The sequence below is a fragment of the Myxine glutinosa genome, chromosome 5 (genome assembly GCF_964187855.1).
Source record: "Myxine glutinosa chromosome 5, kmMyxGlut1.1, whole genome shotgun sequence".
In the NCBI taxonomy this organism is placed as follows: domain Eukaryota; kingdom Metazoa; phylum Chordata; class Myxini; order Myxiniformes; family Myxinidae; genus Myxine; species Myxine glutinosa.
The window spans coordinates 109,119,388-109,146,747 of record NC_136265.1 but is presented as its reverse complement, the minus strand read 5'-3'; the positions used below and the strand labels follow the sequence as shown (position 1 = coordinate 109,146,747).

Genomic DNA, 27,360 nt, shown 5'->3' with positions numbered 1-27,360 from the left:
GCTCATTAACCGGATGAGGGATTCGCAGGTGATGGAGGAGAAGCGAAGAGGAAGAGGACCCGGTGTAAGTGGTGACCAATATGGTCGTGCGTATGATGCGCCAGGGGATTTAAGAAGCTTGGGGGTCGAGATGGACCCGGGTGTTCGTGAGAGGCCATGGGTGAAGTGTGCGACAGGTCTGGTGTGCGAAAAAGGAGGTGTGCGAGAAAGTCCGACTCTGGGGTGTGTGAGGGAAAAGTGTGTGCCAAGGAGTGAGGGTGCTGGCGAGAGTGAGTGGGTCGTAGCACGTGTGCGAGGGAGCACATGGAAGCGCGGTGTGGTGAGTGTTACAGAGGGTGTGACGGGAGAGTGTGTGCAGGAGTGTGCGCGAGAAAGGTGTGTGACGGACAGGTGCATGAGGGAAGAGCGCGCTGTCAGAAGTAAGGAAGAGTGTCCACCTGTGGTGAGTGTTACAGAGGGTGTAACTGGAGAGTGTGCGCGAGAAAGGTGTGTGACGGACAGGTGCATGGGGAAAGAGTGCGCTGTCAAGAGTAAGGGTGAGTGCGCTGTCAAGAATGGAGGTGAAAGTAGTGGGAGTGACATGGAGCGTGAGTTAGTTGTGACAGGTGAGCGAGGATGTACACCTGGGATGGAAGGATGCACACCTGGAATGGTAGAGCGTGAGTGGGAATGCACGCTGGAGTTGGTGGTGAGGCACGTGGTTGGGTGTGCGAATGAGAGCACACCTGTGATTGTCACAGAGGAGGTGACTGAGGAGGGGGCGCGAAGCGGTGTATTGGTGAGGTGTGTGAGCAACGAATGTGTGCCAAAGTGTTCGGTGGTCAGGTGTGTGACCAAGGCTGTGAGTGGAATGAGAGTACCGAGGTGTGTAAGGAAAGGTACGAGGAGCATGGAGACGGCTGGATGTGTGAGCAAGGAACGGGCTGCGGGGTGTAAGAATCCAGGTGAAGCATCGACGGTAACCAGGTTAGAGGTTAGGTCGACTTTTAGCCGAAGCGGGCCCTCGGTGCGTGCCGGGCCTCGCTTTGAACGGCCGCGTCCGTGCTCCACTAGGTGGAGCGGGCAGCTGGATAGGAAGGGTCGTCATGGCGACCACGTTTTGTTGAGACGTGCCGGCAGGTCGAGATCGGGACATTGGATGGCTCCACGCCGAGGTGGTGCGTGGGATCTCGGCCCGGGTAAGCCCCCGTCCCTGCACCGAGTGCCGGACGCATCCAGCCGCTGGCACAGAACAACCTGCATTCATGGCTTGGCTTTACGAAGCCTGGCTTTGGACAGGAATTGGCGCACCGAGAGGTATTAGTGAGTCGACTGGGTGATGAGGTTAGTGTTTTGGACCCAAAATTAGAGAAAAACAAAATTTGATGATTGGCAAGGGATTGGCAGTAGTGATTGGCAGATGATGGGTAGTGATTGGCAAATTTTGGATTTATTGAAATTTGATGTGCAAAATTGGTAGTGAGAGACCCCCGATGTGGTGGGATGGCAAATCCACCATCCTTCCCATGTGGGGGCAAAGGAGCAATAGCTTATGGGGTGTATGGCAGTGAAAACTAGCCCGGGTGGGTTAGGATATAATGATAGGGATCTAGAAGAGATTGACATTAGGTAACGTTAAGTTTAGTTAGTGACTGATACCTGTAGTGGGGACGCAGGTAGATTAGTGTGGATGATAATGACGTGGGAGCGCAATAGTTTAAAGGGACGACTGGGAAGCGCAAGTTTCAAAAGGGAGTAGTTAGCTGAGATGATGCCGTGTGTGTGAGGATGGAACAGGTGTGATTGCACAGGTGTGCAACTGGACAGGTGTGTGGAGCAGTGTATGAGTAGTGAGTGTGTGGATCAGCGCGAATGCGCTTGGGGAGAGAAGGGTGCAGGTGGCACCAAGTGTGAGAGCACAGGTGTGCAAGTACAGGTGTGTGGAGAGAGTTGGAGTAAGTGGTACGGAGTGGTGTGCATGGTGCGAAGGTGTGGATGGGGGAAGAGTGGACCCCTTTCACGAATACCCGGGGCGGGTAGTGTAAGTGTTAGGTAGAGGGTATAGGTAAATTGTGGTTGGATATTGGCATTTGTGGTGCGGTGGCAGAATGGTGTTGTGGATGGGTGCATTAGTGTTGTGGAAATGGCTGGGCGTGTAGCCTGTTAGTGTGTGTAGTTGGTTGGGCACTCCACCACTGTGAGGATGTCGGCCAGGTGAGGCCGCAGGTGGGCTCTGGGAGCCGGTAGAGTTGTGGATGGGGCCCGAGGATCCGGAGGACGGACCCGGGTAGCCCAGTGCCAGAGAGGGCACCGAGTGGGGAGAGAGCCAGAGGGCCTTCCCCAGGTAGTTAGGTTAGGGTGAGGAGCAGGTAAGCTCGGAGGCAACTGCAGTGGTGGAGGTGTGCAGGTGGGTAGACCCACTGGGAGAGGTACACGTCGCAGCCCAGAAATTGTACGAGGGCACCGGGAGATGAATCGGGGGAGTGAGACCCCAAATTGAAAAGCACCACAGTTTGGCCAATGGGAATTGGTTTTTAGAACCCATAGTGTAAGAGGGCCAATGGTTTGGCCGGAGAAAGACCCCGGGTAGTGTAAAGTTGTTAAAGTCGCTTAGGAAATAGTTAGGATTGATGAACCTGTCGCACCATACGCAGCCACTTACCTGTGGTGATGATGATGACTCCACACCTGTGTTTTCTTTGTTTTGTTGCAGGAAATGAGAATTGCTGTGTGGATTGGTGAGACGCATCACGGCGTGGATGAGACATTGGGGTGATTCCATCTCTCCCTCCCTAGGAGGGACTGATGATGAATTGAAAATGGCAAATTTTGATGAGGGTTGAAAATGGCAAATTTGATTGGTTAGGAGGGAGAGAAGACGAATTTGGTTTATGGGAGGAACGGGGAAGACAGTAGGGATGTTTGTTGATTTGTAAAATAGATGTTTATGGGTAGTGTTGAGTTTTGTGGATACAGTAAGGGGTAAGGGAGGGGCCATGTAGGTTACCTGGTGGGGGGGGCGTACGATAGGAACGTACCTGTCTCACCTGGTTCCCATGTGCCCCCAGTGTGCATCATCTTATATTGCGTGCACTTTTGCGCCCTTACCACCTTACTCACTTGTCTTCTTCTTTTGTCTCCCACCTCCGAGGATCTGGCTTTGGGGTAGAGAGAGAGGAGAGAGCGGTGCTGGCTACGCAGTTGTGGGCCTGCACTTTCGCTGCTTGCTGCTTGGATCGATACACCATACGGACCGCAATGTTTGTGGCCACCCACAATGGACCGCAGTTCTTTTGCGGCCAAGCACCACCCGTGGAAGGACCTATGGGTCAACGTGGCACCTATGCCAAACAGGTGAACCACTTATAGTTGACACCACTGAAGGACAAAATACAGAAATGGACGCGGTTGGCGCCTTTCTTTATTTTTGAAAAGAAGTAAGAAGGCCAAGTGCACCACACGAAGGCAAGACCAGCGGCAGAACATCGGCCGGCTGCGACACCACCGGTGATTTATAAACACTTTATTGGTGCACCGGATGGTGCTCACTGTGTGATGGGGTGGTGCTTGATGCTTGGAAGGGGTGCTCTGCACGTTATTAAAGGCCGTCGGCCACAGAGCACTCGTGGGTTGGTGTATCGATGCTGGCAAGCGTGCTCTCTCTATGCATAACATCTGCATGTGTTCCTCCAAAAACAGGTCCTGGATCGTAGTGTAAATATCAGCGTAGTCTTGTGTAAATAATGCTCCCTACCGGCTGTATGTTTAGTTTGAGGATTCTTTCCGGATTCGGTTATCCTGTGGGTGTGTTTCTGTGAGGAGAAGGGTGCAACGTCGCAGGGGGGACATATTTACTCATTTGTGAATATCTGTAAAACTGTCGCACTCAGGGTAGAGTTAATAGTAGAGGGAACTACATTGCGTGCCACACTAAAGTAGGTAAAAATTTATCGGGTCGGGACGCCCCGAGGGTAGAGAAGGGTGCAATGTTGCGAATATGGAATTTGGCCTCCATATCCGCTTGTAAATATTCCCCTATTTCCCCAATACTCCCCAACTATCCCCAATCCCCCATTCCCTAGTCCCATTGTCTGTAAACAACAATCAGTAGAGCCGACCTTCCCCTTATTCCCCCATTAAATGTCGTGCCCAGGTCCACCGCACCACACGTAGACAACTTTCGGACATCTTGCTAGTTATTCTTAGTCTATGTCAGTTAAGGCCTCGTTTCCATTAATTATGACTCTTCGTTGCACCAGAATGTGATTATATGGCACCAGTAGTGAGTTTAGGACCTTTCCCATACCTCCTCCCAGCTTCTTCCCCGTCTACAACAACAGAGGGGCACGGCGCTGCGCGGGGGGGAGTGTGCGTCCTCCCACCGGCTCGGTTAGCCGCCATCGACAATGCGCTCCAGACAACGCGCTCCAGACCATGCGCTCCACGGGGTTACCACAAAGGGGCTCCTTGTCAGCTCCTCGTCAGGGGCGGAGCCGGTAACCCCCCCGCACGCACCCAATGAGAAGCAACGTGCCGATTCCACGAGGCGGAGCTAACGAGCCGAGGGCGTGTCACTCCCCGCCGGATATACGCGGCCCCGCGCCGGATGTGACGAGAGATGCGCCCCCAGCTTGAGACGAAAAGACGCCACCTCGAGCGCTGTGCAACCTTCCGCAACTCTGGACCGGACCGGGTCGATCCTGCCCTGAGCCCAGGTGCACCTGGAGCGATCGACAACCGCTTTCCTGCCATCAACCCCCGTGTGAGTCAGCCTTGTCCCGTTTACCTGTCGTCTGTTGGGGTTAATATAAGGTTGTGTCTAAGTGCCTATCTTCCTTTGCTGTCCCTCTCGTCCCTGTAATCTGACCTTCCGTAACGAATATAATCTCCTCCGGAGGTCTTGAGAACCGTATCCCTGGTGTCGTCATTTTAATCCCAGCCGTGTGTCCTTTTCCTTTATTGCCTTTATTGACCTAGCGTAGCGCGATTAGTCAAAGTTCGAGTATAATCGGGTAACTTGTGCAGACGTGGTCATACCAAAACCGCTCGGTAAATAACATCTAAGCCACGTCTGTAACAATATATATGTATGTATATGTATATATATATATATATATATATATATATATACATATATATATATATATATATATATATATATATATATATATATATATATATATATATATATATGTGACTGTACATATGAATATGAATGAATGATCGTTTTAAGGCCATTTTCCCCGCTAGAGCAGGGGTTAGCCTTGCGGGCCCCATGACAATCATGGTTCCCTGTTTGAGGCAATGTTTTTATGGACGGATGCCCTTCCTGACGCCAACCCTTAGTCACGCTCTTACGATGCACAGGGATACGGTGTACCTATTCTAACCGGGGTACACACCGTGATCATTCATCCCAGCAAGCTGGTACTCAATTTGCCGACCTCGGAAGGATGACAGGCTGAGTCAACCCACCTGGCGTTAATTCAGCGATCGACTGGGATTCGAACCCAGGATGTGTATGTGTATATATATATATATATATATATATATATATATATATATATATATGTTAGCCATTAGGGTTTAAACCCCATGACTCAATTGATCATAAACATCTGAAATTATATATCGTGCTTCTGAAAACTGATTTGAACTCAGCTGCAGGCAGAGGCGAGTGGACAAAATGTGGTTTCGAGACTCGAGGTACAGGGTGGATCCTTAGCCCAATAAACAAGTCCTTGAATGTATGTGCCAGACAGTAGATAATATGCTCACCGCCCACGTACAGGGAAAACATGTTGCCAAACGCCTTCTTCACAAAGGGAATAATTAATTATATATCTTTGTAGTTTCTAGTATGTCTCCTAAATCAAGGATGTAACCAACCTTGGAAAGAAATATAGACATTACACATCCTTTGATAGTTGTGTATTCAGCATGTGTATTCAATCATTATCCTATGCTTACATCTTTTTTGTCTAAGTTTGGCCTTCTTCAGGAAGGAATGATGGTAGGTGGGCCTTTACGGCTCAGGTTTGCTTTGTCTTTAGCGCAGATTCTTGTCTGATATTTTGCTATATATGAAATGCCTTTTTGCTTATTTTGTAGCGAGTGTCTTGAGGAATTGCCCGCTGCGTGTTAGGCGGTGCATTCTCGAGCCTTGCTCCACACTGTGTGTTTGTAATCGATTTTATTAAACATTGTTGCTCTGATTCTTCTTCTTCTTCCTTCCCTTGAGGTCTTCGACCGACAATTTTGGTGTCAGGAGTGGGATCATCCAGGTGTGCAGACGAGGTGGACCCTCACGTTCCAGGTCGGGAAGGAGGCCTGCCGGCATCAAATTTGGGTAAGCATTTTTGCACATCGAAATTGAAGCCTCCTGCCTTGCTTTGGACGTGTGGACCTCTGTCGGCTGTACTACCTGGCTTGTATTCCGAACCATATTTAGTTTAAACCAGAGCAGCAGTGGGTAACGAATCGATTATACAGGGCGCGCGAGATAAGGAGGGATATCCCTCAGGTAAGCTTCCTGCGTGGGAAGCAGGTAGACCCATATGTGGGAGATAGATAATAGGTGTTAAGTTACTCCGGCGTGAGAACTGCGTTTAAGGCTAGAGATCGGGGGGCGACCCGATCTTAGGACTACCAGGAGGGATTAACCCAAGAAGGTAGGAAGAATGGGTAATAAGGTAGGAAAGGAGGGAGAGCCGTTGAAGAACACTCCAGCGTTTTACATGAAAAGAGATTATGGGTATGCTGCTTTGCAACCGAGCAAGGCATGGACTATATTGACCGAGGGTTTGAATACGCCTTGGCCAGAGGAAGGGTCATTTGCAATAGACAGGTTAGATGTGCTATATGGGGCTTTAGATGCCCTAGAGAAGAAGAAGAAGAGACTCCCACCTGATTCATGGAAGGTCTATAGTTGGTGGAAGGTGGAGGCCTTGAAGAGACAGGCAGCCTCCAGACAAGCGAGTTTGCGAGGAGAGTTGGGCAAATACCAGGATGAGCGCAAACAGGGTCCAAAAAAGCAGGGTAAACAGATGAAGGCGCTCGCAGCGCAGACAAGTCAGAGGCTAATGGTAGCCCGGATTAATTCCGATGAGAAGGAACAGGATGAGGAAGATGAAATCCCTGTTTCCTACCCCCCCCCCCCCCCCCCCATGGTCCAGTCCCAGGATCTAAGGCACGTACCCGACACCAGGGCGCTATAAGGGAAACAAATGGGAGACCCCCTAAAGTTCAAAAGACCCCACAACCATCAGCCCCTCAAGTCGAGGACGATGGAGATAGCGGCACAGACACCCCGGGGTTTCCACCCCCGATTGGTCCAGGTCAGAAAGTTTACCCTTCACTAGTGGAGTATCGGGCACCAGTGCAACGTGGGATAGAAACAAAGGGAGTGTTCCCCATGCGATGCGTGGGAATAGACGCAAACGGCGTGGTAGTAAGGGAACGTGTGCCTTGGAAAGAATCTGATTTAACGGCCATGCAAAAGAGGGTTCAGGAAATGTTGATCGACCAACCTTTGGATATAGTAATATTGCTCCGTCTCTGGATTACAGAGGATGCCCCAGATTGGAGAGATATTTGTCATTTGGGAGCATCTATATTGCCACCAAAGGTATGGGTAAAGGCTAAAACCCTTTCATTATGGCCAATAGATGACCCCATGGCTCAGAATCCACCCATGACCGGAAACGATTGGGTCATTTTGAAAAATCATCTCCTGACCAACATTGGCAATGCGCTCGCGCCACCTGGAGGGCCAGATTGGGGAAAAATTGTGAACATAAAACAGAAAGCAGGAGAGACTATCGGCGATTACCGAGAGAGAATAGAAAAAGCGATAGCTCGATGGGGCGGGTTAGGATTAATCCAAGTCGAGGACCTACCCGCTCCCCTGGTGAACAATTACCTAGTAGAAGGGCTTCGGCCCGCATTAAAAAAACAAGTGCATGCCGTCCTTTTCGGTTGGAAAGGAATGGGGACCAATGAATTATGTACAAAACTCGAACAATGTCCGGGCTCCTCTTCGGAGGAAAAAAAGGAAATTAAAGAAGAAATGTTGCAGATGTTAGTAAGGGAAAAATTGGCCCAGCAACAAACAACAAGAACAATGGGGAGCAAGAAGAAACAAAAGGGGGCAAAAATAATGGGAAGTGACAGTGAGAGTGAGTCAAGTGATGACGAGACACTCGGTCCGGCACTGCAGGCAGCTGTGATGCAAGTACCCCGGGGACCACAACAAGGGCCTAGTGGGCCAGGAAATCAGACGTGGAGACAACCCCAACAACCCCAACAACCCCAATGGGCTGCTCCACCATGTTCTGTGCTAGGTCCCCCACCGGCCTATTGGCCACCACAAACACCCATGCCAGGATGGGCATATGGGCCTCCAATATGGGCCCCACCCCATGGGTTACCCCCAATTCGGGCATGCCATACGGGCCTTGTGCCCCAGTCCAACAAATGCCGAGGGGAGGGCAAGGGCGCCCACCTCCCTACAAAGGGGGGCGAAGGCCAAACCAACAGGGGGGTCCAGGACAGGGACCCCCAGGGAGAGGGGCATGCTTTGAATGTGGACAGATGGGCCACTGGAGACGGGATTGTCCAAATTATCCAAGGGGACCACGAGGACCCCAGGGACAGCAAGGGCCGTCATATGGAAACGCCTATTGACGGGACGAATGCGGGCCGCCAAAGGAATGTCCATTGATAACAATGACCCCAGATGAGGAACCGACCTTGACGTTAGATGTAAATGGACAACCACTACAATTCTTAGTGGATACTGGTGCGACTCGCAGTTGTATCAATAAGGGACAACTACCTACTTTGAAACCCACACACAAGAGCGTCCAAATCCAGGGCGTTTCAGGAAAATTAGAAACTCTCCCCGTATCAAAAGAGGCCCGAGTAATGTTCGGACCGCTAGAAGCTAAGCATGCATTTCTCATGACCACTACTGCCCCAACTAATTTACTAGGACGGGATTTGCTGTGTCGATTAGGTTGTGACATTGCGTGCACCAAAGAAGGTGTATACGTCGACGTCGGAGAATCGAACCGCGATTTGTTAATGATGGCATTGCAGCGCGCCAGCCCCACCGTGTATTGGTGGCGGTTGGAGGAAGGGGCTCTAGCAACATGGACCCATGTGATTGACACGATTGGCGCGCAAACGCAAGAAATTCGTGATTGGCTAGAAGAACACCACATAGCCACAAAATTGAAATATAATCCGCCGCATTGCACCGCATGTTATGACGCGACTGGAAGCGATGATTATTATTTAGACATGGTTGCGGCAGCTTTAGGGGAAACCTCTGATCTTCAATTATCACACATATGGATTGGCCGAGAGGGCATTGGGATTACGGTAACCTTGTCGCCACGCCAGAGATCAAAGGCTAAGTACCCCGAGGGGATGGTAGCGCATGTTACCCTTAGCACCGCCAGAGGATGGCCATCCGAGAGCATTGGATGGATGATGGACCGACTGCGGAAAACGCCAGTAAGGCGTCGATACAACGTTGAACACCGAACGGTCCATGTGTTGGACAACAATGAAGGGTTCATAATTAATTTGGCACCTCAGGACAGACGAGTTCGATTTGAGATGGTGGAACTGCCACCCAAAGCAGCACATATGGTCAGGGCGGTCCCCACGACTCCAGGGGACTCCGATGGATTGCTCGACACCGTCACCCCGTCACTATGGGCGCAACACGAGAATGAAGTAGGGCGCATTAGGGATGCACCCCCATTGGTGATTCCAATTAAAGAAGGGTTACCTTTACCACACATTCGGCAGTACCCACTTCGGCACGAGGCTGACGCAGGCATTTTTCCGGTGATAGAATCGCTCGTGCAGCAAGGAATAATAATCGAAACTAATAGCCCATGTAATACCCCCGTATTCCCAGTGCCAAAACCAATGACAGGAAAGTGGCGATTTGTGCAGGATTTGCGAGAGATTAATAAAATAATTCAGGGTATTCATCCGGTTGTACCAAATGCAGAAGTTCTGATGACTTCCATTCCGCCAGATGCTACACATTTTACAGTCATAGACTTGTGTTCCGCCTTCTTTTCAGTGCCAATAGCTCCAGAGTCCCAGTATCTCTTCGCTTTCACCTTCCGGGGGAGACAATTCACCTGGACAGTGCTTCCGCAGGGTTTCGCAGATAGCCCTACCTTGTTTTCACGAGCGCTGCACCGCGATCTCGCAGATGTCCAATTGGAAGGCGGCTCGGTGCTGTTGCAGTACATCGACGACTTATTAATCTGCTCTCCATCCCAGGCAGCCTGCGAGACGGATTCACTAGCGCTGTTAAATGCGCTAGCCGAGAAAGGCCACAAAGTAGGCCGGGAAAAATTGCAATTTGTGCGGGAGATAGTTACATACTTGGGACACGCGATTTCGCATGGGAGACGCGAGCTCAACGCGAGCCGGGTCACGGCCATCATGGAAACCCCGTTGCCTCGTACACAAAGGGAGGTGTTGCGATTTTTGGGAATGGCAGGGTATTGTCGTACATGGATAATTGACTATGCGTTACTAGCAAAACCTCTATATGAGGCGACGAAAAACGACCAGCCACGGATGGTGAACTGGACGGACAATCGAATACGCTGCTACGAAGGACTCAAACGAGCCCTGGTAACGGCCCCAACCTTGGGCCTTCCCGATTATAAAAAGGCCTTCACCCTTTTCACCCATGCAGTAGGGGGATTCGCACAATCCGTGTTAACTCAGACTCATGGAGATAGGGAACGTCCGGTAGCCTATTTCAGCAAAAAGCTTGATGCGGTAGAACAAGGCTTTCCGCTGTGTTTACAAGCCGTGGCGGCTGCCCGATACGCAGTTGAGCGGACGGCCGACATAGTGATGGGACATCCGGTCCTTTTACAGGTACCGCATTGCGTCCATACGCTACTACAACAGCGAAACACACAGCATTTCACAGCCACTCGACTGATGCAATACGAAACGGCATTAATTATGGCACCCAACGTGACGGTGATGCGGTGTACCGTTCTTAACCCAGCCACACTTTTGCCAACAAAGGAGGAGGGAATCCCGCACGTTTGTACGGACGTGGTCCAATTAATATCCACGGTAAGGCCTGACTTACAGGACACACCGCTACAGGAAGCCGATCACACCTATTACGTCGATGGTTCAGCCAAACGGGCTTGGGACGGATCCCTGTTATCTGGGTACGCAGTATGCTCGGATACGGAGACGGTCGAAAGCGGCCGCCTCCCGCCCACCTGGTCAGCACAACAAGCTGAACTGTACGCACTCAGGAGAGCGTGCGAAGTAAGCGAGGAAAAAGCAGTGACAATTTATACAGACTCGGCATACGCACACGGAGTGGTCCACGACAAAGGGGCCATATGGAAAATGAGAGGGTTCCTCACTTCAGCGGGAGCACTCATTAAAAATGGGGACTTAGTGCGTAATCTGCTTCATAGTATTATGCTTCCACGTGAAATAGCTGTAGTTAAATGCCGAGGTCACCAGCGTACAGACGACGCTGTGGCCCGTGGAAACGCCCGAGCCGACGAAGCAGCAGCACAAGCGGCAAACCAACAGATTGGGTATAATATGCCAGTAGTTACGCGCAAACAGGGCGCTAAAGCGACCGCCCAGACAGACGTTCCGACATCCGCACCTACAGAGTTCGATGTAATACAATTACAAGCCGCGGCCTCAAACGTAGAACATCAAGATTGGATTAAATTGGGAGCTCAGCGCCCCGCGGAAGGACAAATGTGGACGATTAATGACAAACCCGTGGCACCGCGAGCTTTATTGCCATGGTTGGCACGCATGGCGCATCAAAATGGCCATGTGTGCCATAGGGGGGTGATGAGGCAGGTCACTTCCACCTGGGCAGCACCAGGCCTTTCGGCTGCGGTTACCATGGTCTGTCGCTCGTGCGCTATATGTCAACGGCATAATAGGGGGGCACCCCCCAGACGCCGCCACAACGTGGGTCACCCGGCTCCCGTCGGGCCGTTCTGTCATATCCAGTTCGATTTTTTCAATTTACCGCCTTGTATGTCCTTTAAGCATGTATTGGTAGTGGTGGACATGTTCACCAAGTGGGTGGAGGCCTACCCATGCGTCAGGGCTGACGCTATAACGGTGGCCAAGTGCCTTTTGCGGCACTTTATATGTCGATTCGGTGTCCCGCAGAAAGTGTCATCCGATCAGGGCGGGCACTTCACAGGTGACGTCATTAAAGCCGTGTTAAAGGCCTTGGGAGTGATACAGTCGTTCCACTGTGTTTACTACCCGCAATCGGCGGGACTTGTAGAACGAACGAATGGCACACTGAAAGGTAAGTTGGCAAAGATTTGCGACGAGACAGGCCTCAAGTGGCCGGAGGCCCTTCCGCTAGCGTTAATGAGCGTGCGCTCCACTCCAGGGCGCACCACTGGTCTCTCTCCGCACGAGATATTAATGGGTCGGCCCATGAGTTTGCCGGTATCGGCGCCAGTGGATATGGCAGCACTTGAATTACCTATCATGGATGACATGCTTCTAAAGTTTTGCATAGGTCTATCCCATGTGGCGCGCAGCATACATGAACGTGTTCGGGAGGCCCTGCCGGAGCCAACAAGCAAGCCTATCCACACCTTCGAGGCAGGAGATTACGTGCTGGTGAAGCATTTCACCCGTAAGACTGCGCTCGAACCAAGGTGGACGGGGCCATACCAAGTTCTTCTGATCACACCAACAGCGGTGTTTTGTGAGGGCAAGTCGTCCTGGGTACATGCCACACATTGTAAGTTGGCCATACCCACAAACACAGACACCTCAAACGCACCACCACAGATCGAGGATGCTGCACCACCGCCTGTTAGGGGTGGCAATCACACTTAGTTTAATATACCGCTTTGCCAGCACTGGGGACATGAGGGCATGGGCGAACACGGAGACATATGCATATGGCGACCAAACCATTAAGGTCTACCGGCAGAGAGTTATCTGGGGCCAGAGGCTAAAACAGGTGTCTGCAACAGGTGCATGGGATGCTAAGAGAGGTATTAGAGGACATTGGATTGACTTTAAATTGAAATGAAAATTGAAAGGGTGGATTAGGAAAATGAATTTGTTCAAATAATCGTGGCATCTGTGGGATGCAACAATTTTGTGCCAGAATAGTGTATGGGAGCCGTCATCTGGGAAGCGTCGTTAAATGGCAGTAGGTTTAGACAGATATTGAAAGGGTTCGTGCAATGTCATTTTGGGGCTTATGGCTCGCCATTGTCTGTCTGCCAGTTATGGTGGGCAGAGGGAAGAGGGAGTGATACTGCTCTGGCCTCTTGCTCGGCAGAATTGAGTATTGCTGGTTTTACCCCTGTTCAAAATTGAGCTCTCGAGAGCTGATTAACATTAGGATGCATCTCTCAAGGGACCCCTGGGTGGTCTCGAGAGCTGAGGTGTGAAATATGATGACGTTGTCTTATGGACACTTTGTGAGTGGCTAGACACGTGCCTGAAAGGGGAAATTGTATTCCTAACTCATGTGGGTTGTGTCTGAAAAAAAGGTTTAAAAGGAAGTGTGAAGAAGGTCATGGAAAGTGCAAAGATGATTGGAGTGGAAAGTCGAATCAGATGGATTATTTGTCAATGACAGGTGACTGCAGGAATTGATGAGAAAGTGGAGGAAAAGGTTATAAAAAGTTAATGGAAAAGGCAGGAAATAAAGGAAAGTGGTTAGTTTTGGACTGTTGTTCCGTGATAAGAAGGTGATACAAGGGGTTGGCTTGCACTGGGGGGGGGAGATGGTTGGTAAATCATGTATTATTAGATGTAGGGAAGATGATTAAAAGGAAGGTATTTTCGGAAATTGGTGAAAGTAAATATGGCATTCAAATTTCCAGACACGACACAGGAAATGCGGCTATGAATAAGCCAACCATCTGAGAGATAAGGTAACTAAATGCCAATTGGTGGGACGGGGGGGCTAGGAATTTGATCATGGTGTGTGTAAGAAAGTATTTTTCAGGATGGACGATGAAGAAACCGCCGTCGGAAGACCATGATCTTGACCACAGAGGCCGTCGACCTGAATGGGTCCTTCAACAAGGCAGATGTGACCGGCGCTTCAGAATTTTGTATTGATTTTTGTGATGACTGTGATACTTGTGTTGAAAATCCCTTGTGGGAACTGGCTGATGCCTGTATTGATGTTTGTGATGACTGTGATACTTGTGTGGTAAACCCCTTGCGTGTACTGGCTAACGCCTCTTATGTATTATGAATGATTGACGAATAGATAGTCTCGCATTAGTAATGGAACGAATTGGAAACGAAACCCGAATCGCAGAACTACAATTGGAAAACGAATTAGTGCATATGCGAACGATGGTGATGCAGAATCAAGTGGCTTTGGATATGTTGTTGGCAGAAAAGGAAGGAGTATGTGGGGTAATCGATGAACCTATTGATGCTTGGGATTCTGATAATGATTATTTTAGTTGGGATGATTATACCTGTGATTTAGAAAGTGTAGGTTCTTTTAAAGGTTATTGCTATTATGCCAGCAGTAAGGAGCGGATGGCAAACATGTATCCGGAAGAACCACCCTCACCACCACTTACACCACCCAGCAATCACATGTACAAGGCTTGATGGCATTGGACGTCGATTGTTTGCCCTGATTCGCGAGGACCACGCCTGCATAAGGAGGGCCCCAAATCTGGCTGGCAACTGGGTCGCACCTACGCCGTGACGAGGGTGGATTCGGAATCTGGCCGGGCGGCAGCAATCTCCTAACCAGGCGCCGTCGTCGCGAATTATGGCTAACAATTTATGCGTTGAATGTTAGACGGCCAGTTAGGGCCGGTATCTCTCTTTGAGCATACGTGACGCTATGTCGTGCCTGGCATGTGACTAATTGGGATGCTGACCACTGGGGTATACGGTGTCTTTCCAAGGAGTTGTCTTGTAAAGACAAAGGAAGGAACTGTTAGCCATTAGGGTTTAAACCCCATGACTCAATTGATCATAAACATCTGAAATTATATATCGTGCTTCTGAAAACTGATTTGAACTCAGCTGCAGGCAGAGGCGAGTGGACAAAATGTGGTTTCGAGACTCGAGGTACAGGGTGGATCCTTAGCCCAATAAACAAGTCCTTGAATGTATGTGCCAGACAGTAGATAATATGCTCACCGCCCACGTACAGGGAAAACATGTTGCCAAACGCCTTCTTCACAAAGGGAATAATTAATTATATATCTTTGTAGTTTCTCGTATGTCTCCTAAATCAAGGATGTAACCAACCTTGGAAAGAAATATAGACATTACACATCCTTTGATAGTTGTGTATTCAGCATGTGTATTCAATCATTATCCTATGCTTACATCTTTTTTGTCTAAGTTTGGCCTTCTTCAGGAAGGAATGATGGTAGGTGGGCCTTTACGGCTCAGGTTTGCTTTGTCTTTAGCGCAGATTCTTGTCTGATATTTTGCTATATATGAAATGCCTTTTTGCTTATTTTGTAGCGAGTGTCTTGAGGAATTGCCCGCTGCGTGTTAGGCGGTGCATTCTCGAGCCTTGCTCCACACTGTGTGTTTGTAATCGATTTTATTAAACATTGTTGCTCTGATTCTTCTTCTTCTTCCTTCCCTTGAGGTCTTCGACCGACAATTTTGGTGTCAGGAGTGGGATCATCCAGGTGTGCAGACGAGGTGGACCCTCACGTTCCAGGTCGGGAAGGAGGCCTGCCGGCATCAAATTTGGGTAAGCATTTTTGCACATCGAAATTGAAGCCTCCTGCCTTGCTTTGGACGTGTGGACCTCTGTCGGCTGTACTACCTGGCTTGTATTCCGAACCATATTTAGTTTAAACCAGAGCAGCAGTGGGTAACGAATCGATTATACAGGGCGCGCGAGATAAGGAGGGATATCCCTCAGGTAAGCTTCCTGCGTGGGAAGCAGGTAGACCCATATGTGGGAGATAGATAATAGGTGTTAAGTTACTCCGGCGTGAGAACTGCGTTTAAGGCTAGAGATCGGGGGGCGACCCGATCTTAGGACTACCAGGAGGGATTAACCCAAGAAGGTAGGAAGAATGGGTAATAAGGTAGGAAAGGAGGGAGAGCCGTTGAAGAACACTCCAGCGTTTTACATGAAAAGAGATTATGGGTATGCTGCTTTGCAACCGAGCAAGGCATGGACTATATTGACCGAGGGTTTGAATACGCCTTGGCCAGAGGAAGGGTCATTTGCAATAGACAGGTTAGATGTGCTATATGGGGCTTTAGATGCCCTAGAGAAGAAGAAGAAGAGACTCCCACCTGATTCATGGAAGGTCTATAGTTGGTGGAAGGTGGAGGCCTTGAAGAGACAGGCAGCCTCCAGACAAGCGAGTTTGCGAGGAGAGTTGGGCAAATACCAGGATGAGCGCAAACAGGGTCCAAAAAAGCAGGGTAAACAGATGAAGGCGCTCGCAGCGCAGACAAGTCAGAGGCTAATGGTAGCCCGGATTAATTCCGATGAGAAGGAACAGGATGAGGAAGATGAAATCCCTGTTTCCTACCCCCCCCCCCCCCCCCCCCCATGGTCCAGTCCCAGGATCTAAGGCACGTACCCGACACCAGGGCGCTATAAGGGAAACAAATGGGAGACCCCCTAAAGTTCAAAAGACCCCACAACCATCAGCCCCTCAAGTCGAGGACGATGGAGATAGCGGCACAGACACCCCAGGTTTCCACCCCCGATTGGTCCAGGTCAGAAAGTTTACCCTTCACTAGTGGAGTATCGGGCACCAGTGCAACGTGGGATAGAAACAAAGGGAGTGTTCCCCATGCGATGCGTGGGAATAGACGCAAACGGCGTGGTAGTAAGGGAACGTGTGCCTTGGAAAGAATCTGATTTAACGGCCATGCAAAAGAGGGTTCAGGAAATGTTGATCGACCAACCTTTGGATATAGTAATATTGCTCCGTCACTGGATTACAGAGGATGCCCCAGATTGGAGAGATATTTGTCATTTGGGAGCATCTATATTGCCACCAAAGGTATGGGTAAAGGCTAAAACCCTTTCATTATGGCCAATAGATGACCCCATGGCTCAGAATCCACCCATGACCGGAAACGATTGGGTCATTTTGAAAAATCATCTCCTGACCAACATTGGCAATGCGCTCGCGCCACCTGGAGGGCCAGATTGGGGAAAAATTGTGAACATAAAACAGAAAGCAGGAGAGACTATCGGCGATTACCGAGAGAGAATAGAAAAAGCGATAGCTCGATGGGGCGGGTTAGGATTAATCCAAGTCGAGGACCTACCCGCTCCCCTGGTGAACAATTACCTAGTAGAAGGGCTTCGGCCCGCATTAAAAAAACAAGTGCATGCCGTCCTTTTCGGTTGGAAAGGAATGGGGACCAATGAATTATGTACAAAACTCGAACAATGTCCGGGCTCCTCTTCGGAGGAAAAAAAGGAAATTAAAGAAGAAATGTTGCAGATGTTAGTAAGGGAAAAATTGGCCCAGCAACAAACAACAAGAACAATGGGGAGCAAGAAGAAACAAAAGGGGGCAAAAATAATGGGAAGTGACAGTGAGAGTGAGTCAAGTGATGACGAGACACTCGGTCCGGCACTGCAGGCAGCTGTGATGCAAGTACCCCGGGGACCACAACAAGGGCCTAGTGGGCCAGGAAATCAGACGTGGAGACAACCCCAACAACCCCAACAACCCCAATGGGCTGCTCCACCATGTTCTGTGCTAGGTCCCCCACCGGCCTATTGGCCACCACAAACACCCATGCCAGGATGGGCACCGCAATGGGGACCCTCCAATATGGGCCCCACCCCATGGGTTACCCCCAATTCGGGCATGCCATACGGGCCTTGTGCCCCAGTCCAACAAATGCCGAGGGGAGGGCAAGGGCGCCCACCTCCCTACAAAGGGGGGCGAAGGCCAAACCAACAGGGGGGTCCAGGACAGGGACCCCCAGGGAGAGGGGCATGCTTTGAATGTGGACAGATGGGCCACTGGAGACGGGATTGTCCAAATTATCCAAGGGGACCACGAGGACCCCAGGGACAGCAAGGGCCGTCATATGGAAACGCCTATTGACGGGACGAATGCGGGCCGCCAAAGGAATGTCCATTGATAACAATGACCCCAGATGAGGAACCGACCTTGACGTTAGATGTAAATGGACAACCACTACAATTCTTAGTGGATACTGGTGCGACTCGCAGTTGTATCAATAAGGGACAACTACCTACTTTGAAACCCACACACAAGAGCGTCCAAATCCAGGGCGTTTCAGGAAAATTAGAAACTCTCCCCGTATCAAAAGAGGCCCGAGTAATGTTCGGACCGCTAGAAGCTAAGCATGCATTTCTCATGACCACTACTGCCCCAACTAATTTACTAGGACGGGATTTGCTGTGTCGATTAGGTTGTGACATTGCGTGCACCAAAGAAGGTGTATACGTCGACGTCGGAGAATCGAACCGCGATTTGTTAATGATGGCATTGCAGCGCGCCAGCCCCACCGTGTATTGGTGGCGGTTGGAGGAAGGGGCTCTAGCAACATGGACCCATGTGATTGACACGATTGGCGCGCAAACGCAAGAAATTCGTGATTGGCTAGAAGAACACCACATAGCCACAAAATTGAAATATAATCCGCCGCATTGCACCGCATGTTATGACGCGACTGGAAGCGATGATTATTATTTAGACATGGTTGCGGCAGCTTTAGGGGAAACCTCTGATCTTCAATTATCACACATATGGATTGGCCGAGAGGGCATTGGGATTACGGTAACCTTGTCGCCACGCCAGAGATCAAAGGCTAAGTACCCCGAGGGGATGGTAGCGCATGTTACCCTTAGCACCGCCAGAGGATGGCCATCCGAGAGCATTGGATGGATGATGGACCGACTGCGGAAAACGCCAGTAAGGCGTCGATACAACGTTGAACACCGAACGGTCCATGTGTTGGACAACAATGAAGGGTTCATAATTAATTTGGCACCTCAGGACAGACGAGTTCGATTTGAGATGGTGGAACTGCCACCCAAAGCGGCACATATGGTCAGGGCGGTCCCCACGACTCCAGGGGACTCCGATGGATTGCTCGACACCGTCACCCCGTCACTATGGGCGCAACACGAGAATGAAGTAGGGCGCATTAGGGATGCACCCCCATTGGTGATTCCAATTAAAGAAGGGTTACCTTTACCACACATTCGGCAGTACCCACTTCGGCACGAGGCTGACGCAGGCATTTTTCCGGTGATAGAATCGCTCGTGCAGCAAGGAATAATAATCGAAACTAATAGCCCATGTAATACCCCCGTATTCCCAGTGCCAAAACCAATGACAGGAAAGTGGCGATTTGTGCAGGATTTGCGAGAGATTAATAAAATAATTCAGGGTATTCATCCGGTTGTACCAAATGCAGAAGTTCTGATGACTTCCATTCCGCCAGATGCTACACATTTTAGTCATAGACTTGTGTTCCGCCTTCTTTTCAGTGCCAATAGCTCCAGAGTCCCAGTATCTCTTCGCTTTCACCTTCCGGGGGAGACAATTCACCTGGACAGTGCTTCCGCAGGGTTTCGCAGATAGCCCTACCTTGTTTTCACGAGCGCTGCACCGCGATCTCGCAGATGTCCAATTGGAAGGCGGCTCGGTGCTGTTGCAGTACATCGACGACTTATTAATCTGCTCTCCATCCCAGGCAGCCTGCGAGACGGATTCACTAGCGCTGTTAAATGCGCTAGCCGAGAAAGGCCACAAAGTAGGCCGGGAAAAATTGCAATTTGTGCGGGAGATAGTTACATACTTGGGACACGCGATTTCGCATGGGAGACGCGAGCTCAACGCGAGCCGGGTCACGGCCATCATGGAAACCCCGTTGCCTCGTACACAAAGGGAGGTGTTGCGATTTTTGGGAATGGCAGGGTATTGTCGTACATGGATAATTGACTATGCGTTACTAGCAAAACCTCTATATGAGGCGACGAAAAACGACCAGCCACGGATGGTGAACTGGACGGACAATCGAATACGCTGCTACGAAGGACTCAAACGAGCCCTGGTAACGGCCCCAACCTTGGGCCTTCCCGATTATAAAAAGGCCTTCACCCTTTTCACCCATGCAGTAGGGGGATTCGCACAATCCGTGTTAACTCAGACTCATGGAGATAGGGAACGTCCGGTAGCCTATTTCAGCAAAAAGCTTGATGCGGTAGAACAAGGCTTTCCGCTGTGTTTACAAGCCGTGGCGGCTGCCCGATACGCAGTTGAGCGGACGGCCGACATAGTGATGGGACATCCGGTCCTTTTACAGGTACCGCATTGCGTCCATACGCTACTACAACAGCGAAACACACAGCATTTCACAGCCACTCGACTGATGCAATACGAAACGGCATTAATTATGGCACCCAACGTGACGGTGATGCGGTGTACCGTTCTTAACCCAGCCACACTTTTGCCAACAAAGGAGGAGGGAATCCCGCACGTTTGTACGGACGTGGTCCAATTAATATCCACGGTAAGGCCTGACTTACAGGACACACCGCTACAGGAAGCCGATCACACCTATTACGTCGATGGTTCAGCCAAACGGGCTTGGGACGGATCCCTGTTATCTGGGTACGCAGTATGCTCGGATACGGAGACGGTCGAAAGCGGCCGCCTCCCGCCCACCTGGTCAGCACAACAAGCTGAACTGTACGCACTCACGAGAGCGTGCGAAGTAAGCGAGGAAAAAGCAGTGACAATTTATACAGACTCGGCATACGCACACGGAGTGGTCCACGACAAAGGGGCCATATGGAAAATGAGAGGGTTCCTCACTTCAGCGGGAGCACTCATTAAAAATGGGGACTTAGTGCGTAATCTGCTTCATAGTATTATGCTTCCACGTGAAATAGCTGTAGTTAAATGCCGAGGTCACCAGCGTACAGACGACGCTGTGGCCCGTGGAAACGCCCGAGCCGACGAAGCAGCAGCACAAGCGGCAAACCAACAGATTGGGTATAATATGCCAGTAGTTACGCGCAAACAGGGCGCTAAAGCGACCGCCCAGACAGACGTTCCGACATCCGCACCTACAGAGTTCGATGTAATACAATTACAAGCCGCGGCCTCAAACGTAGAACATCAAGATTGGATTAAATTGGGAGCTCAGCGCCCCGCGGAAGGACAAATGTGGACGATTAATGACAAACCCGTGGCACCGCGAGCTTTATTGCCATGGTTGGCACGCATGGCGCATCAAAATGGCCATGTGTGCCATAGGGGGGTGATGAGGCAGGTCACTTCCACCTGGGCAGCACCAGGCCTTTCGGCTGCGGTTACCATGGTCTGTCGCTCGTGCGCTATATGTCAACGGCATAATAGGGGGGCACCCCCCAGACGCCGCCACAACGTGGGTCACCCGGCTCCCGTCGGGCCGTTCTGTCATATCCAGTTCGATTTTTTCAATTTACCGCCTTGTATGTCCTTTAAGCATGTATTGGTAGTGGTGGACATGTTCACCAAGTGGGTGGAGGCCTACCCATGCGTCAGGGCTGACGCTATAACGGTGGCCAAGTGCCTTTTGCGGCACTTTATATGTCGATTCGGTGTCCCGCAGAAAGTGTCATCCGATCAGGGCGGGCACTTCACAGGTGACGTCATTAAAGCCGTGTTAAAGGCCTTGGGAGTGATACAGTCGTTCCACTGTGTTTACTACCCGCAATCGGCGGGACTTGTAGAACGAACGAATGGCACACTGAAAGGTAAGTTGGCAAAGATTTGCGACGAGACAGGCCTCAAGTGGCCGGAGGCCCTTCCGCTAGCGTTAATGAGCGTGCGCTCCACTCCAGGGCGCACCACTGGTCTCTCTCCGCACGAGATATTAATGGGTCGGCCCATGAGTTTGCCGGTATCGGCGCCAGTGGATATGGCAGCACTTGAATTACCTATCATGGATGACATGCTTCTAAAGTTTTGCATAGGTCTATCCCATGTGGCGCGCAGCATACATGAACGTGTTCGGGAGGCCCTGCCGGAGCCAACAAGCAAGCCTATCCACACCTTCGAGGCAGGAGATTACGTGCTGGTGAAGCATTTCACCCGTAAGACTGCGCTCGAACCAAGGTGGACGGGGCCATACCAAGTTCTTCTGATCACACCAACAGCGGTGTTTTGTGAGGGCAAGTCGTCCTGGGTACATGCCACACATTGTAAGTTGGCCATACCCACAAACACAGACACCTCAAACGCACCACCACAGATCGAGGATGCTGCACCACCGCCTGTTAGGGGTGGCAATCACACTTAGTTTAATATACCGCTTTGCCAGCACTGGGGACATGAGGGCATGGGCGAACACGGAGACATATGCATATGGCGACCAAACCATTAAGGTCTACCGGCAGAGAGTTATCTGGGGCCAGAGGCTAAAACAGGTGTCTGCAACAGGTGCATGGGATGCTAAGAGAGGTATTAGAGGACATTGGATTGACTTTAAATTGAAATGAAAATTGAAAGGGTGGATTAGGAAAATGAATTTGTTCAAATAATCGTGGCATCTGTGGGATGCAACAATTTTGTGCCAGAATAGTGTATGGGAGCCGTCATCTGGGAAGCGTCGTTAAATGGCAGTAGGTTTAGACAGATATTGAAAGGGTTCGTGCAATGTCATTTTGGGGCTTATGGCTCGCCATTGTCTGTCTGCCAGTTATGGTGGGCAGAGGGAAGAGGGAGTGATACTGCTCTGGCCTCTTGCTCGGCAGAATTGAGTATTGCTGGTTTTACCCCTGTTCAAAATTGAGCTCTCGAGAGCTGATTAACATTAGGATGCATCTCTCAAGGGACCCCTGGGTGGTCTCGAGAGCTGAGGTGTGAAATATGATGACGTTGTCTTATGGACACTTTGTGAGTGGCTAGACACGTGCCTGAAAGGGGAAATTGTATTCCTAACTCATGTGGGTTGTGTCTGAAAAAAAGGTTTAAAAGGAAGTGTGAAGAAGGTCATGGAAAGTGCAAAGATGATTGGAGTGGAAAGTCGAATCAGATGGATTATTTGTCAATGACAGGTGACTGCAGGAATTGATGAGAAAGTGGAGGAAAAGGTTATAAAAAGTTAATGGAAAAGGCAGGAAATAAAGGAAAGTGGTTAGTTTTGGACTGTTGTTCCGTGATAAGAAGGTGATACAAGGGGTTGGCTTGCACTGGGGGGGGGAGATGGTTGGTAAATCATGTATTATTAGATGTAGGGAAGATGATTAAAAGGAAGGTATTTTCGGAAATTGGTGAAAGTAAATATGGCATTCAAATTTCCAGACACGACACAGGAAATGCGGCTATGAATAAGCCAACCATCTGAGAGATAAGGTAACTAAATGCCAATTGGTGGGACGGGGGGGCTAGGAATTTGATCATGGTGTGTGTAAGAAAGTATTTTTCAGGATGGACGATGAAGAAACCGCCGTCGGAAGACCATGATCTTGACCACAGAGGCCGTCGACCTGAATGGGTCCTTCAACAAGGCAGATGTGACCGGCGCTTCAGAATTTTGTATTGATTTTTGTGATGACTGTGATACTTGTGTTGAAAATCCCTTGTGGGAACTGGCTGATGCCTGTATTGATGTTTGTGATGACTGTGATACTTGTGTGGTAAACCCCTTGCGTGTACTGGCTAACGCCTCTTATGTATTATGAATGATTGACGAATAGATAGTCTCGCATTAGTAATGGAATGAATTGGAAACGAAACCCGAATCGCAGAACTACAATTGGAAAACGAATTAGTGCATATGCGAACGATGGTGATGCAGAATCAAGTGGCTTTGGATATGTTGTTGGCAGAAAAGGAAGGAGTATGTGGGGTAATCGATGAACCTATTGATGCTTGGGATTCTGATAATGATTATTTTAGTTGGGATGATTATACCTGTGATTTAGAAAGTGTAGGTTCTTTTAAAGGTTATTGCTATTATGCCAGCAGTAAGGAGCGGATGGCAAACATGTATCCGGAAGAACCACCCTCACCACCACTTACACCACCCAGCAATCACATGTACAAGGCTTGATGGCATTGGACGTCGATTGTTTGCCCTGATTCGCGAGGACCACGCCTGCATAAGGAGGGCCCCAAATCTGGCTGGCAACTGGGTCGCACCTACGCCGTGACGAGGGTGGATTCGGAATCTGGCCGGGCGGCAGCAATCTCCTAACCAGGCGCCGTCGTCGCGAATTATGGCTAACAATTTATGCGTTGAATGTTAGACGGCCAGTTAGGGCCGGTATCTCTCTTTGAGCATACGTGACGCTATGTCGTGCCTGGCATGTGACTAATTGGGATGCTGACCACTGGGGTATACGGTGTCTTTCCAAGGAGTTGTCTTGTAAAGACAAAGGAAGGAACTGTTAGCCATTAGGGTTTAAACCCCATGACTCAATTGATCATAAACATCTGAAATTATATATCGTGCTTCTGAAAACTGATTTGAACTCAGCTGCAGGCAGAGGCGAGTGGACAAAATGTGGTTTCGAGACTCGAGGTACAGGGTGGATCCTTAGCCCAATAAACAAGTCCTTGAATGTATGTGCCAGACAGTAGATAATATGCTCACCGCCCACGTACAGGGAAAACATGTTGCCAAACGCCTTCTTCACAAAGGGAATAATTAATTATATATCTTTGTAGTTTCTCGTATGTCTCCTAAATCAAGGATGTAACCAACCTTGGAAAGAAATATAGACATTACACATCCTTTGATAGTTGTGTATTCAGCATGTGTATTCAATCATTATCCTATGCTTACATCTTTTTTGTCTAAGTTTGGCCTTCTTCAGGAAGGAATGATGGTAGGTGGGCCTTTACGGCTCAGGTTTGCTTTGTCTTTAGCGCAGATTCTTGTCTGATATTTTGCTATATATGAAATGCCTTTTTGCTTATTTTGTAGCGAGTGTCTTGAGGAATTGCCCGCTGCGTGTTAGGCGGTGCATTCTCGAGCCTTGCTCCACACTGTGTGTTTGTAATCGATTTTATTAAACATTGTTGCTCTGATTCTTCTTCTTCTTCCTTCCCTTGAGGTCTTCGACCGACAATTTTGGTGTCAGGAGTGGGATCATCCAGGTGTGCAGACGAGGTGGACCCTCACGTTCCAGGTCGGGAAGGAGGCCTGCCGGCATCAAATTTGGGTAAGCATTTTTGCACATCGAAATTGAAGCCTCCTGCCTTGCTTTGGACGTGTGGACCTCTGTCGGCTGTACTACCTGGCTTGTATTCCGAACCATATTTAGTTTAAACCAGAGCAGCAGTGGGTAACGAATCGATTATACAGGGCGCGCGAGATAAGGAGGGATATCCCTCAGGTAAGCTTCCTGCGTGGGAAGCAGGTAGACCCATATGTGGGAGATAGATAATAGGTGTTAAGTTACTCCGGCGTGAGAACTGCGTTTAAGGCTAGAGATCGGGGGGCGACCCGATCTTAGGACTACCAGGAGGGATTAACCCAAGAAGGTAGGAAGAATGGGTAATAAGGTAGGAAAGGAGGGAGAGCCGTTGAAGAACACTCCAGCGTTTTACATGAAAAGAGATTATGGGTATGCTGCTTTGCAACCGAGCAAGGCATGGACTATATTGACCGAGGGTTTGAATACGCCTTGGCCAGAGGAAGGGTCATTTGCAATAGACAGGTTAGATGTGCTATATGGGGCTTTAGATGCCCTAGAGAAGAAGAAGAAGAGACTCCCACCTGATTCATGGAAGGTCTATAGTTGGTGGAAGGTGGAGGCCTTGAAGAGACAGGCAGCCTCCAGACAAGCGAGTTTGCGAGGAGAGTTGGGCAAATACCAGGATGAGCGCAAACAGGGTCCAAAAAAGCAGGGTAAACAGATGAAGGCGCTCGCAGCGCAGACAAGTCAGAGGCTAATGGTAGCCCGGATTAATTCCGATGAGAAGGAACAGGATGAGGAAGATGAAATCCCTGTTTCCTACCCCCCCCCCCCCCCCCCCCCCATGGTCCAGTCCCAGGATCTAAGGCACGTACCCGACACCAGGGCGCTATAAGGGAAACAAATGGGAGACCCCCTAAAGTTCAAAAGACCCCACAACCATCAGCCCCTCAAGTCGAGGACGATGGAGATAGCGGCACAGACACCCCGGGTTTCCACCCCCGATTGGTCCAGGTCAGAAAGTTTACCCTTCACTAGTGGAGTATCGGGCACCAGTGCAACGTGGGATAGAAACAAAGGGAGTGTTCCCCATGCGATGCGTGGGAATAGACGCAAACGGCGTGGTAGTAAGGGAACGTGTGCCTTGGAAAGAATCTGATTTAACGGCCATGCAAAAGAGGGTTCAGGAAATGTTGATCGACCAACCTTTGGATATAGTAATATTGCTCCGTCACTGGATTACAGAGGATGCCCCAGATTGGAGAGATATTTGTCATTTGGGAGCATCTATATTGCCACCAAAGGTATGGGTAAAGGCTAAAACCCTTTCATTATGGCCAATAGATGACCCCATGGCTCAGAATCCACCCATGACCGGAAACGATTGGGTCATTTTGAAAAATCATCTCCTGACCAACATTGGCAATGCGCTCGCGCCACCTGGAGGGCCAGATTGGGGAAAAATTGGGAACATAAAACAGAAAGCAGGAGAGACTATCGGCGATTACCGAGAGAGAATAGAAAAAGCGATAGCTCGATGGGGCGGGTTAGGATTAATCCAAGTCGAGGACCTACCCGCTCCCCTGGTGAACAATTACCTAGTAGAAGGGCTTCGGCCCGCATTAAAAAAACAAGTGCATGCCGTCCTTTTCGGTTGGAAAGGAATGGGGACCAATGAATTATGTACAAAACTCGAACAATGTCCGGGCTCCTCTTCGGAGGAAAAAAAGGAAATTAAAGAAGAAATGTTGCAGATGTTAGTAAGGGAAAAATTGGCCCAGCAACAAACAACAAGAACAATGGGGAGCAAGAAGAAACAAAAGGGGGCAAAAATAATGGGAAGTGACAGTGAGAGTGAGTCAAGTGATGACGAGACACTCGGTCCGGCACTGCAGGCAGCTGTGATGCAAGTACCCCGGGGACCACAACAAGGGCCTAGTGGGCCAGGAAATCAGACGTGGAGACAACCCCAACAACCCCAACAACCCCAATGGGCTGCTCCACCATGTTCTGTGCTAGGTCCCCCACCGGCCTATTGGCCACCACAAACACCCATGCCAGGATGGGCACCGCAATGGGGACCCTCCAATATGGGCCCCACCCCATGGGTTACCCCCAATTCGGGCATGCCATACGGGCCTTGTGCCCCAGTCCAACAAATGCCGAGGGGAGGGCAAGGGCGCCCACCTCCTTACAAAGGGGGG

At 49.9% G+C, this 27,360-nt stretch overlaps 1 protein-coding gene across 2 annotated transcripts in view; it reads right to left on the bottom strand.

Annotated features, from left to right (window-relative positions):
* The window catches only part of COL4A6 (collagen type IV alpha 6 chain), a 576,802-nt gene that overhangs the window by 272,371 nt on the left and 277,071 nt on the right, over positions 1 to 27,360 (bottom strand). The window lies entirely within an intron of this gene.